The sequence below is a fragment of the Aulonocara stuartgranti genome, assembly GCF_965226115.1.
Source record: "Aulonocara stuartgranti genome assembly, chromosome: 3".
Taxonomy (NCBI): Eukaryota; Metazoa; Chordata; class Actinopteri; order Cichliformes; family Cichlidae; genus Aulonocara; species Aulonocara stuartgranti.
In genome coordinates, this window is record NC_138941.1 from 8,445,987 (window position 1) to 8,459,290 (window position 13,304).

General features: G+C 44.2%; 2 protein-coding genes across 2 annotated transcripts in view; one reads left to right on the top strand and one right to left on the bottom strand.

The window, feature by feature from the left end:
* The window catches only part of LOC309702270 (uncharacterized protein), a 253,656-nt gene that overhangs the window by 19,251 nt on the left and 221,101 nt on the right, over positions 1–13,304 (bottom strand). The window lies entirely within an intron of this gene.
* Positions 3,661–13,304, top strand: part of LOC309702394 (protein NLRC3-like) — a 166,745-nt gene continuing 157,101 nt past the window's right edge. The window contains exon 1 of the mRNA XM_082527111.1: positions 3,661–3,790. The gene's annotated coding sequence lies outside the window, so the exon portion shown is untranslated. The remainder of the gene's footprint in view (positions 3,791–13,304) is intronic.

Sequence of the window (13,304 nt, forward strand, 5' to 3'; positions counted from 1 at the left end):
GACGCTGAGACCCGTCTCTGTAACAGGAAGTCCATGAACAGGCAGACCCTCTGCAGCAGGCTGACCTGTGACCTCTGAGACAGAGGGAGGAGTTTGTGTCAGCAGGGGGCGCTGCAGCATCGCCTGAGAGCTTTAAGAACAACAGCAATAAACAGGAAGTGAAAGTCACACTTCTGTTGGTGTGCGTTATCAGCAGACCTCCACCCTCTGCAGGAAGCTGAGATAAGAAGCAGCCAATCACAGAGCAGAGAGCGTGTGACTTCCTGTGCCTGCTGTTACTGTGACAACAGCTCCTGGGACAGAGAGCAGCTTTCTAAAGAGGAAAGATGCTGCTGTCACCCCCGGGTGTCATGTGACCCACCTGATGTACCGATTTAAGACTGTAAGAACAATAATAACAACATGTTTTAGTCAGGTGATCCATGCAGAGCAGATCCATGTGACCAAACACAGCTGGATCACATGTTTCCTCTCCTGGAAACAGAAAGCCTTCATGTATAAAGGCTCATGTACCCACTGAGCCCTGCTCTCAGATCTGTGAGGCTTTAACAAACAACAGTTTAAAGTCATGTTTAGCATCTTCTGTCAGTGTGGAAGGTCACACACTTTCCTGAGTGTTGAACCCTGAACTACTAGCTGTTCATGTCAGCCTGGACATAAATACAGACCTGCCTGCTGTCATAGACCCCAGCACTCACATGTTACTTATAAGTGACTCATATGTATGCATGTATATATTGTGTATGTTGTGCTATTTCTTACTTAGTGTGTTGTGTCTTTGTTCCTGTTTGTGCTGCAGCACTGTAACCTAAATAATTTCCCCTGGGATCAAAAAAGTATTCTGATTGTGATTAAATGAAAGCAGTCAGAGCAGAGGACGGTGATGTAAGGAATGGGATTTTAATCAGCCAGTCTCCTTTAACTCTCAGCATCACAAAGTAATGTGGTAACATCTGGACTGATGTGTTTACTGTCAGCTAGTTTAAATGCTGTAGGCTGCAGCCGCTGCTCTAACACTATAACTGTAACAGGGCTCAGTGCTGCTTCTAACAGTCTGAGCTGCTTCAGGCTTTATTTGTGAGGAGCACAGCAGCTTACAAACACGTGGCTGGGCCTGGACCCAAAGGAGTGTTTGTTAAAGCCTGCAGTGAATCCAGCAGCAGAATGATGGAAATGCAACACAGCAATGATGAAGAGGAGCAGCATTAAAGCCAAAGTCCAGTTCATACAGTTAGGTCCATAAATCAAATAAGGGAAAATAAAATGTTGTTGGATGCACCTGTCTGCACCCTTAATGCTCTCTGGTCACTATGGTAACGCGTAAACATTTCTTTCAAAATAAGACACACGACTACAACACGGGAAAAGACCCAGGGAAACGAAGTTAACGATAAAAACCCTGAAAACCATTGTTGGATTTATATTTTATCATTGTCATTGTTATTGGGGAATATCTAACCATATATGCTCAGAGGTGTAGAACCAATTGTGTAATGATAGTAGTCTTTAAAGACTTTGTGTGACTCCAGAGTGTTCTGGCATTCACACCCACGTCCTGGGATCATGGGAGAGGTGCTACCTTCTTATTGTTTTGTGGTAGGATGTCTGTTTTAGTCTAAGTGCCTTTTGTTTAGATGAACTGCTGGACTTCCAGACCAGCAGCTTTAGGGAAGTCGTTTATGGGGTCACACTCTGACTCCACACACACACACACACACACACACACACACACACACACACACACACACACACACACACACACACACACACCTACATAACATACAGACTGGTACCTTTGTTCACGTGTATGTTAATGAACCTATGTATGTTCATGTAACCTCAATAAAAGAACAGTGTTACGAGGGAACGGACGAGAGCGACTGTGGTCAAGCGAAGGAACGGCATTGGTCCAGTTCTCTCCCGTGCACGAGAAACATAAAGAACTACTCGTGTCTTGCTTTGCTGTGTAGCTGGATTGAACGATCCAGCGAACAGGTTTATGCTACAAACCTATCAACCATCAATTTCACACCGAGCCTCGACTCTCACAGCCCGGTACCAAACGACTCACGGACCGGTCCGTGACCCGGGGGTTGGGAACCGCTGAGTTAACGCATGAGTAGTTCAGGGCTGCACGTCATTTTCATTGTTAATATCTTTGTGAAAAGCACATTGATGTGAAAATCTTCATGAGAGTCAGAGGCCCTACAACACGATTAAAGATTCATTCAAAAGAAAATCACAAGTTATTATCATCTTCAGAACATTTCATTAAACATTAGAGACAGACTGCTGAGTACATCTCATCTCTATCCAAACAACCTACAGTCCACAAACACATCATGAACCAGTGCTCTGGGCTGTGGTCTGTCCCTAGTTACATGGATCAGCTGGTTCCCTGGAGGTGACTGCTGCTGTGGTTTGGAGCGGATGAATAAACCTGAACTGAATCAGGTGTCTAGTTACTTTTGGTCCCTTTAAACCAGGCTGTCACATGTTCAGCATGTGAAACTCCTCCTCCTCCGTGAAAACGGGTGTGGGTCTCAATCAGCCAAGGTTTTGGGTGAACCCATTGTGAGATCTAGCCCCACGCTATCATGTGATTTCCTGTGATCAAATGTCCCAGGATGTGAGTGGGCGTTAAGACGTCCATGTCCCTCTTCAAGCAACTTAAAGAAGTCCAGACGCTTTTCTTTCCAAGCTCCTTCAACAACATCATTCATAGAACAGCTTCCAGCTTCTTTTGCTCGGCTACAGTTTGGATGGATTTGCATTTAAAGATGCAACAAGACTAAAATGGTTAGGGTCAGGAGGTCAAAGGTCAGAGCTCCTGTGGGTCTGAGGGCGGCCTCACGCTGGAGAAGGATGAAGGAGTCTGACCTGAGCCAGTGTTTGACATGAACACATCAGCACTGCTGTCAGTGAGCCTAACGACAGCCGTTAGCATCATTTCAGTGTTTCAGTCATAAAAACACTTCCTGTCTCTGTGGTGGTTACAGTGACATCATGCAGTTTGTGCTTTGACCTCCAGAGGGCGACAAATCAGCACAGACAGAGAGCTCCATTCAAACTTTGCTGCCATCAGGAATAATTCTTCAAATATAATCATCAGTGTTTGAGCAGTTATGATATCAGGGACAATCTAGACATGTGTGACAATACTGAACATGTCACATGACACACCTTAAACATCATGTGATCCACTCTCAGTCTGCACTTTCATTCATGACTTCAACAGGTTGAAATGAGCTTTGAAGAAACATTCAGTGAAATAAATCTTTCATGGATTCATGTGAGCAGCAGATGAACTTTGTACCAACAACATCTTCAATAACAGAGTCTGAATGAAGCTCAGGTGTTGATGCTGCTCACTGATTGGACGCTTGCTTTCAGCTCTGCTCTCAGTCTTTACTGCACAGGTGAAGGTAGAAAGTGTGACTGGATCTATAGACTGGAAACAGAGAAACATGCTGAACATTTGAAGCTTTGCAGCAGAAATGTTCATGTTACAAATACAGCAGAGCTGATCTGGGATCAGTGTGTTCACACCTGCAGCTACAACAAGGTTTCATGTCTCCACACGTCAGCATGTGAACTTTACTCTGACTCAGTCTGAGCAGTCAGACGGCATATTTTTAAAGTTAACACATCAGCACACACAGAGCTGAGCCCCTCCCACCTGTGCTGAGTTTCAGGTGGAGCCCCGCCTCCTTCCAGGAAGCAGCTCACCTGTGTGTCCGTGTTTAGTGTCCAGGTGTGGAGTGGAGCTTGTTGTTGGTGTGAAGAAACTGTAAGTTTGCTTTGTTTCCTCCTGTAACAGTTTGTCTTTAGGAACTTTACTGTTTGTTCAGCTCGTGTTTGATTTCTTCACACAACAAACTGTGTGTGTTTGTATTTCCGGTCTCTCCATTAAAGTCAGTGTGTAATGTTTCCTGGCTAACATCAGCTGTGTGCAGCTTAGTTCAGCACAAATCTGCCGCTCCATAGTTCACGGTAACGGACTCACAGCTGGACCAACGAGGCCGAGTGTGTCCGCCACTCTGAGCTACGTTCGTGTTTGTGTACTTGTAGTTTGTACTTTGAGTTCACTCAGAGCCCACAGAGGACGCAGCGTACGTGATGACGTCACAGCCCTTTACCTCCTTTACTGTCACTGTGATTAATATTTACACACGAGACACCTGCAGAGCTCTGACGCTGAGCTAGCACACAGCATGCTAACGCTAAGCTAACGTTCAGCTAACACTAAGCTAACACTAAGCTAACGCTAAGCTGGCCAAGAACCCAGAGTGACGTAAAGCTGAGTAAACACTGACCCCAGACCAGCACCGTGATAAAGTGAGCTGCTGCTGCTGAACTTGAACAGGTAACAAAGTGATGAGCAGTCAGGCTGCAGGTTTCTACCTGTTCATGTTTCTACAGTAGAATCACTTTGAAGTGTCTTTGTGCTGTTTCATCTTTGATTTGTGTTCATAAACACTCAGAGAAACATCACGTGACCTCATCAGGATCTGTGTTGGTGTGTGGGGCTGTACCTCAGCTTTATGTTGTTACATGCTCATTTGTTCATTTTACACAGTAACATCAAAGTAATGTTATGAGGAGTAATGAAGTAACGTACTCCATTACTTTTAATCAAAGTGTTCTGTGTAATATGTGTAATAATGACTGTTTTGAGTAATGACCAACACTGATCACAACAAAGAGGAAATGCCTCCAACATGCACAAACATTTGAGCCACAACATGCAGTTAATGTGCACAAATGTCTTTGATATGCTGCTCAGTGATGGTGGTGACTGTCAGAGCAGAGCTACTGAGAATCAATAAGTAATATCAATGATGGGATCAGAATCACTAAATTCTTCTCATCCCTGTCAGTATCATACATGTGCTGTATAATGTGATAAATGTAGAGGTGCTGGCTGTTCTCTCACTCTGCTGTTTAGCTGTAAAGGACGCCTCCCTGCCTTTGTCTCATTCATGACCTTTAATAGTCTCTTCTAACATGCAGAGATCTGTATGATCTGTTTCATAGAGTCTAACCAGCCTGTACAGGTAACAACAACAGTCACTGCATCACTGACACACAAACGTCATCTCTGTCAATAACAACATTCATACATGGAATAAAAACACATCAGTGGATCATTGCTGGAGCTGATGTTAGTGCTCCTGGTGCAAAGGCTCTCAGTTTCCTCCTTGAAATAACATCAGTGGTGGGTCAGCGACATGCTTTCTTTCCCTCTCAGGTTTAAATATCTGGGACTCTCCACCGTTTGGTTTTAGAGCTGAAGAAGCTTCTCAGATGAAACGTCTTCCAGAAACTTAAAGACGTCTCTTTTCTCTCCAAGCTCCTTAGATCACATGACCTGGATGACTGAACCTACAGACACATTGACCTGGTTTCATGGTCACATGACAGGTCAGAGGTCAGCGACTGTAACTCAGTTCCTCCTGTTAATGTGAACTCACTGAGTGTTTGTGGTTTACCTCTCAGACTGACTGAAGACGATGATGGAGGAAGAGGAGGACAGAGCAGAGTCTGCAGGGTCCAGCTGTCCGTCTGTGAGGAGTGACGGGTCCAAAGATCTAAATCCAGACTTCAGTGGTGAACCTGGAGCAACGAGGTCAGAGAGCTGAACTCACTGAGTAACAGAAATAATTCTGCACTGACATTATAATCAGTGTTGACTCTGGTTGATTGTCTGACTGTGTTTGTGAGCTGAGAGGAAATGAAAATGAGTTTGTAACAAAAATCAGTTTTGTCCAGTTTTCCTGTAAAAAGCTGAACTCTAATCTAAGAGGATGTTACTGACAGGAAACAGCTGCATTATCTGCAGTCTGTGTGACCACAGCTGCTTCAATCATGTTTGTGTCTGCAGAGGTCAGAGGTCACAGTCTGCAGGGTCCAGCTGTCCATCTGTGAGGAGTGACCGGTCCAAAGATGAAAATCCAGGCTTCAGTGGTGAACCTGGAGCAACGAGGTCAGAGAGCTGTGATGACTCCTTTACATGTTTGTGTTTCCTGGATAAATATGACCTGAAACATCCTCAGATTGTTACAAAGATTCATTAAAAAGAAAACAATGAAAGAGAAAAGATCCAAATGTTCGACTTGGTCATTTGCTGTTTGAGGACAGTGATGCTCATATCTGTGGGGAAAGTGTGACCTGAGTGGGTTCATGTTTGTCTTTAAAGAACAGAGCTGCTCTGATTCTCTTTGTGTCTGATCTGTTAAACAGTCTGAGAGGTCACACAGAGACCCAGCAGCTAAAGCCTGGATCATACTGGCTGCTGTTACTCCATCAGGACAACACTGAACCACAGTGGTGTGGATGTAGTGGATAAATCCCACCATACTGATGCTCAGAGTTAACCACAGGGAACAAAACCAGATGTTACCTTCAGATTGTGACCTTTGGAGTGGACGATGCAGATTTCAATAGAGAATAAATGTTGTTGTTTTTCAGCTGTGAAGAAAGAATCTAATTTTCTGAACTTAAGAATTTATGATGCTGGAAACAACATGGAGACTATAACACAACATTTCCACTGTGTTCATAGAATGAATGTAAAACTGTCAGACATTCATTAAATATGCAAAATGTCTACAGAAGCATCAGAGGGTCAGACGTGAAGCACTCAGTGATTTTGATCAAATGACTCATCAGTTATTGATCTGTACTACACTGATCTACCACGTTAGTAAAGCTGGTGTTCTGGTGGTGGAGGGAGACTCGGATCATGTTCTGGTTTTGGAGCAGTGATCTGCTGATGGTTCAGTTTGATGAGCTTCTTCAAAATCATCCCTGACATCACCACTGAAAGGACGTCCATGAAAACAGACTGAAAATTACTGATATGTTCACAATCTGAGAGTTTAAAACTTGACAGACTTGATTCAGATGAAGTTATTTGAGCAGAAACTCCTGGATCTTTATTCTGTGTTGATCTGATCCTTCATGGTTCCTCCACAGAGTGGACCAGCAGAGCTCAGAGGTTCCCAGTGGTCAGTCTGCCCAGCAGCATCAAACACAGCTGGACTCCATATTTATGGTCTGTACATGTACAACAACTACTTTATTATTAATATTAATAATAATGCATTTATTTATAGGTCCCTTTCAGAACACCAAGGACTCTGTGGACTAAATGACCAAAAGAAAACAAACTTTGAAATCAGACGGTGCAAATGTGATCACAGGGAAACGTTTTAAACATCGAGGCTTTAAACAAAAACCAAAGTGAAACAGTTTGTAGTCGAGATCAGTGGGAATGAAGCTGAATAACTGTTTCTTCAATAACTTTGAGCAATAAATGACAAATATGATGGAAATTAGCAGCATTAGCACTTACTAATGATGTGAGCTGACACTCGGCTGTATTGAGACGACCACATTAGGTGGTCCTCAACTGTAATGGAAACCAGTGGATCCAGTCCAGTCGTGGCGACCTGTGGCGAGTCGATCTGAGCAGCTACTAATGGAAACAGGGCCACAGATGTGTTTGTGCTTAATAACAGTGAATCACATGAGTTTTACATTACTGTTAAAATCTCATGTTGTTTGTTAAAGTGTGCAGTTCAGGGTGTGTTACTAAAACACTTTCCAAAGACCCAGCCCCCATAAAAAGCAGCCAAACAGCTTCTAAGAGTTACACACCCACGCATATCTATCAGGTTAACTCTGGTCTAACACACTTGGATTTAGCTTGAAGAATGTTCCGGTACGAGGACTGAAAATGATTTAAAAAGCAGCCAATGTCCAAAGAACAACTTTGACACACCTTCATAAAACCTGCAGAGCAAAGAAAAACTAGCTGAAAGTCTGGCTGCTCTTATGAAAAGTACAGAGAAATTATGGGTCGCTCAACGCTTGTGCATAATATAGGAGTTTAAATAAATCTAAAGAATAACTCAAAGTCCTACAATCATACTGATAAAGTCATCTACAGCTAACTATCCAAGTGGATTTGTTTAAGACAGCTCCATCTGCTGGTGGCCCTCTGCAGGTGCATGAAAGGGGCGTGTTTATAGTGAAAGTAGTAGAGAAAGTAAACCCCACGGGAAGGAGGAGGACTCTCAGCAGCTTCCAGCTCATATTCAGACATTTGACTTCTCACTGAAAGCAGCAAGTTTGAGTGTCTGTACCTTAGTTAGAAGAGATAACATGTCAGTAGTAATTAGAGTTGATTGAGCAATGCTGTCCTTGTAATGTAGTTTATGATTTTTATGGACAAGTCCAGTTTTTCTGTAGAGCCTCTCAAGTTGGTGACAGCAGCAGTGGAAGTTCACGTGTAAACCAGAGCAGCAAATCAGGTCCAAATGTGTTGTTCACAGTGAGTGGGATCATCATTGGCTGCTATGTTAACCTCCTGCAGCAGGATGTCTTTGGTCAGAGAATGGATAGATCACGAAGTCATTGTTGAGTTTAGGGAGACAGTAGACAGTTGGAGGAGGTTCAGCCAGTTGACACACAGTAGATAAAATAACTGAAGGCAGGAGCAGACACCTGTATGACTTTCCACCTCTCACATAGATTATTTCCCTGGGCAGCGCCACAGGGCTGGTAGATGTAAACAAAGCTGGAGGAGAGGATTGATTCATCTGAGAAAAGTCACAGAGTTGTGTCTTGATGCTCAATCATCCAGGTACGTAAATCCCAAAAAGCTTGATTCTGTTCATCTGGATGTTTTCAGTGGGAGAAACGTTTCATCATCATCAGGTGACTTCTTCAGTCTCAGCTGACTGCAGGTTTCAATCTCATAAACAGGACATTTGTATGACTGAAACCAGCCCACTGAAGGAACAATGGGCTGGGAGGTCAGTTCATTGATCATTGGTACGCATATTGTCAGGACCATTGATCAATGGTTGTTGATCAATGGTCATGAGTCCAGTTCACAGAGAGCTGGGGAATGGCTGCAATCACAGCATGTAAGATGGTGACAAATGTACCCTTAGGCCCCTCCTCCATTCAGAGATGGTCTTTCCTTTTCACATAAATGGCCTCCTTGACTCCGCCCTCAAACCAGCGTTCACATTTACTCAGGACCTTCTTGATGTGAAGTTCTTCTGCTTCGCTGGCTGCTGTGTCTGTGGGGATGGTGTTTGTTCTGTGTTGTTGTGTCCTGATGACGCCCAGTTTGTGCTCCAGTGGATGATGAGAGTCAAACCTTAAATACTGATCTGTATGTGTAAACAGAGTGAACCTTTAAGACCAGTTGTCTGTACGATCAACTCAGTCACCTGAAACATCTCCAAGTTTCTGGCTTTGATCATCAACCTGTTGGTAGTTCAGCTCTGAACACCAGTGAAATGTTTCTCCCACTGAAATCGCTGCATTCATATGAACAGCATCAACGTTTTGGGATCATGGAGTTGTGGACAAAGTCTCAGTTAATCAGATAAAGTCAAACCTATAATTGGTAAAGAGTTCGTGGATGATATGCCCCTTGATGGTAAAGAAGTGGATGTTGTGTGGACTAAAGTTCAGAGTGGTGGGTCATTCATAAATATTCTGTTCCAGCTGCTGGAGGACAACATCATCACTTTTGTGAAGAACGAGCTGAAGAAGATCCAGAAGGCTCTGAATCCAAATAAGCCCCAGTGCTTGGAGTTTCAGAGGGAGGATGATGAGCAGAGGAGAAACAGCAGAGAGGCATTTGTGAAGATCACAGTGGACTTCCTGAGGAGAATGAAGCAGGAGGAGCTGGCTGACCGTCTGCAGAGACGTAAGAGGATTTATCTAAAGATTTAAGCTGCTGGATAAATGAGAGACTTGTGACACCAGTGTGTTCAGTCATTTCTCAGTGGGTCAGAAATTGTCATCAGCATTTTGTAAAATGTGATTGTTAAAGTTGTATTTTTATTATTATTATTCAGAACTTCCAGCTGCTGTTTGTCATCGTAACCTTAAATCTAAGCTGAAGAAGAAGTTCCAGTGTGTGTTTGAGGGCATCGCTAAAGCAGGAAACCCAACCCTCCTGAATCAGATCTACACAGAGCTCTACATCACAGAGGGAGGGACTGCAGAGGTCAATGATGAACATGAGGTCAGACAGATTGAAACAGCATCCAGGAAACCAGACAGACCAGAAACAACCATCAGACAAGAAGACATCTTTAAAGCCTCACCTGGAAGAGATGAACCAATCAGAACAGTGCTGACAAAGGGAGTGGCTGGCATTGGGAAAACAGTCTTAACACAGAAATACAGCCTGGACTGGGCTGAAGACAAAGCCAACCAGGACATCCAGTTCATATTTCCATTCACTTTCAGAGAGCTGAATGTGCTGAAAGAGGAAAAGTTCAGCTTGGTGGGACTTGTTCATCACTTCTTTACTGAAACCAAAGAAGCAGGAATCTGCAGCTTTGAAGACTTCCAGGTTGTGTTCATCTTTGATGGTCTGGATGAGTGTCGACTTCCTCTGGACTTCCACAAAACTACAATCCTAACTGACCCTAGAAAGTCCACCTCAGTGGATGTGCTGCTGATAAACCTCATCAGGGGGAAACTGCTTCCCTCTGCTCGCCTCTGGATAACCACACGACCTGCAGCAGCCAATCAGATCCCTCCTGACTGTGTTGGCATGGTGACAGAGGTCAGAGGGTTCACTGACCCACAGAAGGAGGAGTACTTCAGGAAGAGGTTCAGAGATGAGGAGCAGGCCAGCAGGATCATCTCCCACATCAAGACATCACGAAGCCTCCACATCATGTGTCACATCCCAGTCTTCTGCTGGATCACTGCTACTGTTCTGGAGGATGTGCTGGAAACCAGAGAGGGAGGACAGCTGCCCAAGACCCTGACTGAGATGTACATCCACTTCCTGGTGGTTCAGGCCAAAGTGAAGAAGGTCAAGTATGATGGAGGAGCTGAGACAGATCCACACTGGAGTCCAGAGAGCAGGAAGATGATGGAGTCTCTGGGAAAACTGGCTTTTGATCAGCTGCAGAAAGGAAACCTGATCTTCTATGAATCAGACCTGACAGAGTGTGGCATCGATATCAGAGCAGCCTCAGTGTACTCAGGAGTGTTCACACAGATCTTTAAAGAGGAGAGAGGACTGTACCAGGACAAGGTGTTCTGCTTCATCCATCTGAGTGTTCAGGAGTTTCTGGCTGCTCTTCATGTCCATCTGACCTTCAGCAACTCTGGACTCAATCTGCTGGAAGAACAACAAACAACCTCCAAGAAATCTAAATTATTTAACAAACTAAAACTTCAATCTCTCCACCAGAGTGCTGTGAACAAGGCCTTACAGAGTCCAAACGGACACCTGGACTTGTTCCTCCGCTTCCTCCTGGGTCTTTCACTGCAGACCAATCAGACTCTCCTACGAGGTCTGCTGACACAGACAGGAAGTAGCTCACAGACCAATCAGGAAACAGTCCAGTACATCAAGGAGAAGCTCAGTGAGAATCTGTCTGCAGAGAAAAGCATCAATCTGATCCACTGTCTGAATGAACTGAATGATCGTTCTCTAGTGGAGGAGATCCAACAGTCCCTGAGATCAGGAAGTCTCTCCACAGATGAACTGTCTCCTGCTCAGTGGTCAGCTCTGGTCTTCATCTTACTGTCATCAGAAAAAGATCTGGATGTGTTTGACCTGCAGAAATACTCTGCTTCAGAGGAGGCTATTCTGAGGCTGCTGCCAGTGGTCAAAGCCTCCAACAAAGCTCTGTAAGTACATTTGTACTCATGTCTTTACTTTTAACATCCAACTGTGTCAGTAATTTATTTCACCAGCTTTCTGTCTTTTTATGAATTTGTAAAGTTTTGGGATTTCTCCAATACAACTGTGACCTCTTTGATGCCTCCAGAACTCGAGACGCTGGATTCACCATAAACTCTGATCATCACTGCTGCTGTTATGTTATCAGTCTTTGTTTAAACACTTAGGCTGCATGTGCCTGATGTTGTGATACTTCATATTCACATGCATGCTCCTAGATACATTTCTACTGCAGGTCTATTTTAGTCACAAATGTTGGTGAAACACTTGCTTTTACATGCATGGTGGGTCCTGCATTAAAGAAAGCATTTGAATTACTCAGTGAATCCTGGCAGCCAGAGAAACATCCTTAGTTCCACTTTAAACTAAACTCTGCTTCGGTCTTCCACAGTGTGTTTGTTGTTTCTTTGTTGTTGTTGGCCTGCTCTCTCCTCTCACTCCAATCTGGTTGCAGCAGATGTTTGTCCCTCCCTGAACCTGCAGACTTGGGTGCAGCACCTCAGTTCATCTTCAGTCTGAAACCAGCTGTTGTAGCTATATCCCCTCAAGCACACCTTCCCTGGTCATCTCTGCTGTGGTTGCTATAAAAGTTAATCTTGATTTAAAAAAAAGAACAAAAAACCTCAAGTCAGACTTGATGCCATTTGTTGGCAGCATGGTGCCTGTTTGTCTTTGATGATAAACTGCAGCACAGTCTAAAGCAAACCTTCTGACTTTATTGACTTTATGCATGTATATATTCTTCCTGTTCACCTTGGACACACAACAGCTCTGTTTGTTGTGATTGGATCTAGAACAGCCAACATATCCTAATCTAGATGATTTCTAAGGTGGTATCTGGGAGGAAAAGTTAAAATCAGCTTGGATGGCCTGTACTGTATGATGGCCTTGGTTGCACCACATTGATAGCCATGCAGGGTGGTTCACTCCTTGTGCAAGAAGACCGAGGAGTGAGCCACCCTTGGTCAAAGCTTGGTCATTCAACCTCACTGTTTTCCCCTTGTTGGTTGATGATAGTATTTTTTTTACCTGACTTATAGTCATCATTGTCTTCAAATTAACTCACACACTGCTGACTGCGGTAGCTTACCTGGCTGAGCAGGTGACCCATGCACTGAAGGTTAGAGTCGTGACTCCAGGGCCTGGTTTGAGTCTGCCCAAGACCATTTCCTGTGTTATTCTCCTCACTTCTCCCTCCCTTCCTGTTTTCTTTGTCCTATACAGTGAAGACAAAAGGCCTCAAGTTGTGAAAACTCTTCCCCTTCATCATCTTCCATCTCTCTCATCACATCACAGCCGCTAGAGCAGCGACCCGGAACCGAACAGCAGAAAATGCACAACATCAGGAAAGATGAGGAGAAAAAAGAACTCCTCCCAGACTGAGCTCCAACAGGGAGATCAGTTTGAGAACAGACAAAAAAAATGACCTTAGCGCAGAGCACATGAAAACTCTTAATGCGCCATAGAAACACATGACAAGCAACAGGGATGGGTAAAAGGTGAGAGACAGCCGGTGTAGACAGCGCACCCGGGCCTGCAGCATTTGCGCTGGTCCCCTCGACCCACC